The following is an 8,202-nucleotide window of genomic DNA, read 5'->3' on the forward strand; positions in this document are numbered from 1 at the left end:
GATCATGAGCATAATTTTTTTTCTTTCTCTCAAAATAATCTAAGTGAAGCAAGAGAGAATTTCTTAAAATTTTACTAACTCCCAAATAAATCTAAGTGAAGCATGAGAGCATTTATTCAAAATTAACAAAGCACACTTGCTCAAAAAGATGTAAGTGAAGTACTAGAGCAAGTCCATGGCTCTAAAAATTTAAGTCAAGCATAGGAGCAAGCATAGCATAATTTTTGGCACTCTCAAAAGGGTGTGTCCAGCAAGGCTTCAACACTTAAAACACAAAGCAAAACATGCAAAGACTCATATCATACAAGATGCTCCAAGCAAAACTCATATCATGTGACGAATAAAAATATAGTTTCAAGTAAAATATTGATGGCCGTTAGAAGAAAGCGGGGAGGGGGGGGGGCATCCCCGAGCTTAGTTGCTTGCTACTTCCTTGAATATTATCTTGGGGTGCCTCGGGCATCCCCAAGCTTAGGATTTTGCTTATCCCGATTCCTTCATCCATCGTAAGATAACCCAAAACTTGAAATCTTCAATCACACAAAACTCAAACAAAATCTTCGTGAGATCAGTTAGTATAAGAAACCAAACCACTACTATAAGTACTGTAGCAAACCTATTATTATTATTATTATTATTATTATTATTATTATTATTATTATTATTATTATTATTAATATTCATTATATCTACTGTATTTCAAATTTTCTATGGCAAAAACTCATCAAAGAAAACCATAGAATCGTCAAAACGAGCACACAATGCAAAGAAAACAGAATCTGTCAAAAACAGAACAGTCTGTAGCAATCTGAATATTTTGAATACTTATGTAACTCCAAAAATTATGAACTATATTGGTGGAAGTGAGGAATTTGTCTATTAATCCTCTGCAAAAAGAATCAACTTAAAAGAACTCTTCGGTTAAAAATGACAAATAATCTCATGAGTGCAAAAGTTTCTGTCTTTCAGCAAGATCAAATAAACTTTCACCCAAGTCTTCCCAAAGGTCTTGCTTGGCACAAACACTAATTAGAACAAAAAAAACACAATCATAACAGTAGAATAATTGTGCTAACACACAAGAACATAAAGCACAAAGCAAAATTAAAATTTATTCATTGGGTTGACTCCCAACAAGCGCTATCGTTTTACGCCCCTAGCTAGGCATAACGAGTAGGATCTAAGTTTTGTCATGCTTGTCCAATTCTTTGATCGAACACTTAGGATTTTTCATGGATTTTGCATATAAATTTTCAGCGATAATACTTCTAGGCATAAGATTGAAAACTTATTTTCGCAGAAGGGTCTCTTATGACTTCAATTAAGATAGGATGGATACTAATTATCTTAAGATCTCCTTTATAATCGCTAGAAGTTGCACCTTTGTTTTTAGTGAGTTGAGTAGTCTTGCCAATTTTCACGGGAGTTTTAGCGGAAGCAAAACCCGTACCTAGATTAGAAAAAAATTCTTCTAGTTTATCAATCCTAGACGGGATTTCTTTGATTCATTCATGAATTATAGTTCTTTTTTCTTCTAGTAGCTTAAAAACGTCTCCCACTTTTGACCCAACTTTACTAGCATAACTTTGCATTTTTCTAGCCAAGTTTTCAATATGTTCTACAGTAAGCATTTTCTTTTCTATAGCATCTAGTCTTTCCATAACATGCTTGAGAGTCAATACTGTTTCATTGATCATGAGTGGTGGTGAACCCACTAAATTTCCCAAAGTATTAAAAGCATCAAGAAATTCCCACCGGTACTCGTATCAAGGACGAATCTATATCAAGTGGTGATGCCCACATAAAAACAACGAAGAAGGACAACGGCAGATTGCTTACGGATAGATCTATTATGAGCATTGCAAATCCTATACCAAACATCTTTTAAATATTCTCCTCCCCTTTGTTTAAAGTTGAGAACCTCGTTCTCAGGGGTGCATGCAATAGAAGAGGAAAAATCCATAGCGACAAAAAGTGATAAACAAGATTGCACACAAAAAATAGATCTGACGAGAAAACGGCGAACGAAAAAGAGGGCGAATAAAATGACAAATTTTTGTGAAGTGGGGGAGAGTAAATCGAGAGGCAAATGGCAAATAATGTAAATTGCAAGGAGATGAGATTTGTGATTAGGAACCTGATTGATGTTGAAGATCCTTCCCAGCAACGGCGCCAGAAATTCCTTTTGATGTCTGCTAGAACTACGTCGGTATTTCCCCAAAGAGGAAGGGATGATGCAGTATAGCAACGGTAGGTATTTCACTGAGTGATGAGACCAAGGTTATCGAACAAGTAGGAAAACCTCCTCACACCACGTAAACAGCACCTGCACACAAATAACAAATACTCGCAACCCGACGTGTTAAAGAGGTTGTCAATCCCTTCCGGGTACGGCGCCTCAAGATATGCAAATAACATGCGGTAAAAAAGTGGTAGATAGGATAAATAGACCGCGGAACAAATAAATTGCAGCAAGGTATCTTTGAATTGTTGGTTTAATAGATCTGAAAATAAATGCAAGGGAAAATAGATCGCGAAGGCAAATATGATGAAAAGAAATCCGAGGGCCCTAGGTTTCACTAGTGGCTTCTCTCGAGAAAAAGAGCAAACGGTGGGAAAACAATTACTGTTGGGCAATTGATAGAACTTCAAATAATCATGACGATATCCAGGCAATGATCATTATATAGGCATCACGTCCAAGATTAGTAGACCGACTCCTTCCTGCATCACTACTATTACTCCACACATCGAGCATGCATCTGGTGTATTAAGTTCATGAGAAAACGGAGTAATGCAATAAGAACGATGACATGATGTAGACGAGATCCGTTTATCTATTGCGGAGATATAGATCTCATCTTGTTATCCTTAGTAGCAACGATACATACATGTCGGTTCCCCTTCTGTCAGTGGGATCAAGCACCGTAAGATCGAACCAAGTACAAAACACCTCTTCCCATTGCGATATAAATAGATCAAGTTGGCCAAACAAAACCCAAATATCGGAGAAGAAATACGAGGCTATAAGCAATCATGCATATAAAAGATCAAAGAAGACTCAAATAACTTTCTTCGATAAAAACATAGATCTGATCATAAACTCAAAGTTCATCGGATCCCAACAAACACACCACCAAAAGACTTACATCATATGGATCTCCAAGAGACCATTGTATTGATAATCAAGAGAGACAGAGAGAGAGGAAGCCATCTAGCTACTAACTACGGACCCATAGGTCTACAAAGAATTACTCACGCATCATAGGAGAGGCACCAATGGAAGTGGTGAACCCCTCCATCACGGTGTCTAGATTGGATCTGGTGGTTCTGGACTCTGGCGGCTGGAATTGATTTTCGTCGACTCCTCTAGGGTTTCTGAATGTTGGGGTATTTATAGAGCAAAGAGGCGGTTTAGGGGGCACCCGAGGTGGGCACAACCCACCAGGGCACGCCTGCGCCTCCTGGCGCGCCCTGGTGGGTACTGCTCCCCTCCAGCAGCCCCCAGGTGCTTCCTTGGCCCACTTGCTTTCTTCTGGCCCAAAAAATCCTCCGGGAGTTTCGTTGCGTTTCGACTCCGTTTGATATTGATTTCCTGCGATGTAAAAACATTGAGAAAACAGCAACTGGCACTGGGCACTATGTCAATAGGTTAGTACCAAAAAATGATATAAAATGATTGTAAAACATCCAAGAATGATAATATAACAGCATGGAACAATCAAAAATTATAGATACATTGGAGATGTATCAGCCATCAACGCGCGTCGACCTCCCGTGGTATGCGTCGCGCCGTCTCGCTCGGCGCGGGAACACCATCGTCCGCACCGGTCTTTGTCATGTTGTAGGGTTCTTTGCCTACTTCGAGCATCGCCACCGCGCTACTAACCTAGATGCCGCCGTCGTCAGGCCGCCGCCACTGCTCTTCCTCGACTGTCGCCACTACTTCAGATTATTCTCCAGTCTCGCCGTTGTGACTGCGGGGGGATGTTGAGTATATTGATTATTAGGAAAAACGAGATGGACTAGGATTAGTTCTTGCTTGTCTTGTACTCCAAGTTGATCATTGTACTCCTATACATATGCCAATGAGGCTCAAGCAATACAAGAAACTATTACACCAAATGCATCATATTCTGCCAATCCTCTCTCTCCCTCCCTTCTAACATATATGCATAGGCTTCTCACCGAAGCCCCCATCACGTTGCATGTTACATATGATCACATGATAACAAAAAAACTACAATTACACTGAACTGGATGAAGATTATCAAGTTCTTCATTACACTCGATCCAACCTACAACATTGCATACTTCATGCTTACTCTTCTTTTTTGGCACAAACTTAGTAATCATCATCTGCCGCTTCCCTAGTCTAAAACTGTTTATAGCACTTGTGTTTGTAACTCTCCACTTGTTAATGGAATATTTGTCATAAATCGTAGACTCCTGAATACCTTCCTGAGTACACCATATAGAACATCATCTACCAAAATAGAAAACACAAGCTAGCAACAAGTCAACTATCATAGCTACCAATCACATATAGTCCATATCAACAAGTCATATAGCAATCTTTGTGGCAAGATAGAAAATTCACAAGCATCATACAAGTCACACAAAGGAAGCTCACAAGTAGTTCCCAAGAAAAAGATAAGCTCTGTGGACATGAGCTATCCGCCTGCTCCAGGCATCTCCAGCTTGTTCTCGTCAATCCTGTGGGTGCATGCGGCCTTGATATTGGCTAGGGTGCTCGTCTGATGAGTTTTAGTGATCCGGTAAAGGAGCAGAAATGATTCTCGCCATTTTTCCTCAGAGGTGACCACGAGTTATCAAACCCACAAGAGAAAGTGCACCTTTAAGACTTAATCCCACTTGAAAACAAGCTAGGACGCTTTGCAAGAGAATTAAATTCTAGTTTTTGGACCAGATCAAATCAAATTGCACAGTTGAACACTTATAAATAAAGGTAGCTATGGGTATGAGAACTTAGTTTTACAACCATATATTTCCTAACGGGATCATCATGATAGTCGTTTGTGCTCTAGAAGTCAGCACCAACATGTGCTTGCAACGTCTAGAAGTGGGGGATGTGTCCAAATTACGTCTTGACCGGCACGTGCCCTGCATCAAGAGACAGTTGCCCAACTAAAGGTCCTATCCGTCGCGCAGGGTTTCCTCGGTAATTAAGATAAGTATTCGGCATTAATAACTACACCTCTTGTATCCCCATAGTAGCAGCGAGAAGCTGAAGCGCCATGCAAAAATACAACACATATTGTTGGCATAATCTCATTCACCTTTCATGAAAGTTCCTCTGGACAACTTTATCCACAAGGGCTACCGAGTCTATTAAAATTAACACTATGGATTGGACTACCTCTAACGTCATCTTCTCTATAGTTTTTCTCAACACCCAAGCCTTTCTAGAGACTTTCTCTTATGCACGGTTATTCTTTGTTATCATCACTTTCTTTTAAAAATTGTCCCATGGCAAGTCATGGTTATCTAGATTAAACAGAACAAAGGTAACTAAATTATTTTAGCTACTAGAACCAGGGCGGAGCTACAGGGTGGCCAAGGTGGGCCGCGGCCCACCCTGGGATTTCTGGTAAGTCTATATACCTATTGGCCACTAAATGGTCTAGAGAGAAAAAACGGCCCAATAGCACTTACCCGTTGACCCAAAACGAACGCAGCGGCCACGCCCTCGCATCGAGTTGGCTGCATCAAGTAGAACCAGCGCTCGCCCCTCCAGCCGCCTCGTCCTGACTCCCGACGCCCTCGCCATAGCCGTCTGACCGCCCTCACCGGCCGGATCCCAGCCACCGAGGAGGATCCCGCCCCTGCCCTGCGTTGTGCGTTTGCGCCCCTTCCCTGTGCTGTGCGGCTGCGCCCCTGCTTCTCCGGCTGCCTGACACCCCTGGAAAGACTGGCGGCGGCCGCCCAGTGCCCCACTGCCCCAATCCAATGGCAGCAACAAAGCAAGTCAGCCCGATTTAAGGTATCAAATACTCAATTTCTGATTTAGTATTTTGTTTTGTTGTGCTATGCATGCTATCTAGTAGATGAGCCAAACAAATGCATAATTTTGCATATCATCTGCCTCAAATAGCTTTACTGATAGAAAATAATTTTTACTGCAAAATTGTTGAATAATGTCTCATGGTATGTACTATGTATGGTCTATGTAATATGTACTATGTAGGCTTCTTTATGCAAAACTTAGACTTAATTAAGAATTTTAGTGTGTTTGTATGACCATATTTTGATCTATTTCTATATAATATTGGTGATTAGTGAGAATTTTCACATGTCAAATTTCTTGTCAAGAAAAAATTGTGTGCGGACCACCCTGTTCTCAAATGCTAGCTTCGCCACTGACTGGAACAAAACCTTTATTTTAACTATCAAGACTTACTCCCACTTGAATACATCACACATACTACTGCTACAACTATTCTAAGTAATCAAGGGCAAAAGACAGGATTCGTAAGACATACCTTCACGATCATGAATTTTCACACTTCTCTTCCTTAAGATTGTGTTCCTCGTTGTCCAGTATAGATCAACTCCTCCGAAATATAAACAAGAATCCAAACAAAATCCAAGAACAAAAGAAGGTTTTGAGTTATTTGAAAGCTAACTTTGCAAAAAAATGCAACCGGCAAAAATAAAAACGAAGTACAAAAGCAAATAAAAAGCAAAGTGTTGGAACAAACCAACATGAGTGTTTGAAACTCAACGAGCTGAAGTACAACCTCATTACAATTTATTAAAAATAATACCATCATATATTTATGGAGACACGGTAGGGACCTCCCCCAGGCTTAAGCTTTTGCAAGCCAAAACCAGTGACATCATTGTGGCGGCGGCTGGTACAGAGCCCATTCTTGGCTCGACTCAGAGAAGGTGTTGTTCATGTACACGGACGTGCGTCGAAGCGACTCGGCGAGGTTGGTCATGTCATTGATATAGCCCTGAAGACTGTAGATGTCCAAGTAGGTGGTCTAGGCCTCGTCTACTGGTGCTTCTTCTTGGGGCTGCGCCTCTTCCTTGTCGGTGATGAGTTCTTCTTCATCAACTTGTTCCGATTCAGGGGCCTCTTGGTCGAACACTGCATATTCTTCCTGTGCCACAAAATGCAAAATTTTGTTCTCTCCCAAGAAACGGTTAGGCATGAGAGTGGGTAGCAAGTACTCCGCTCTAGGAATTCAAATACAATGACGATGGTGGTGAACCACTATCATTGCAACACTAGTAAGAACACTTAAATTGATAAGGGTGTTACCGGCAACGGGGTGAAGGTTAGTGTAGCTGAGGCCACCGGAGTTGGCCAACATGGGGATCACCCTACCACAGACAATGTCTCCTGGTGAGCAGTTTTATTGGTGTGCAAGGTGGAACAAAAGTATTGCCCATAAATTGGGTGAATACTAACGTTAAGGTTTGCGGCCTTCTCGAGAATTAGCATATTCTCTTCATTCACCTTTGAAACTTCTCCTCGTGCCTGATAACGTAATAGAAATATTGAATAGCGGGACACTCAATGCAACTGGCCCTATGATTGTAGCCATGGTAACTCATCTGGTTAAATGAATGCCTCGGGTGTGGTTCGTGAAATTCATAGACCTAGCGAACATCTTCATCATTGTTGGTGAAGCCGAAATAGTTACACCACTCCGTAAGAGTGATGTTGAAGTCCTGGTTCATGAGATGGAAAATGATCCTCGCTTCTTCGTCCACACATGCGAGTAACCCAATATTATGCAAGATAGAACTAAGAAATTCAAGCGTCAACCGATGATACATTGTTGGCGCCGCCTCCTCGCAGCGCCGCTCTTCTTCTTCTACCTCGAGCTGCCTCGCACAACTCTCTCTTCTCTCTTCTATGGTTTCTCTCAAGAACACCTGAACGCACACTACACACACACACATGCACCAAGGAACAGACCATCCGCTAGCTTTGCCGACAGGCTCCGTCCTTGGTGAATACAGTGGCTACATGTTTCTGCTCTAGCCCTCACGGCCTCTGTTTTCATTACTCAAAGCAACACATTTATACAGAAGAAGCTGGCACTTACGGTGCAAAACTCACGCCACTACCTAGACCCACTACTCCACTAAACTCTCCATGCACTAGCACCACACAACCGACTAATCTCTATGACCTTATCTCCTCCTAGAATCTCTCCAAGAGCT

Source organism: Triticum dicoccoides, chromosome 3B, assembly GCF_002162155.2.
Source record: "Triticum dicoccoides isolate Atlit2015 ecotype Zavitan chromosome 3B, WEW_v2.0, whole genome shotgun sequence".
NCBI classification, from domain to species: Eukaryota; Viridiplantae; Streptophyta; class Magnoliopsida; order Poales; family Poaceae; genus Triticum; species Triticum dicoccoides.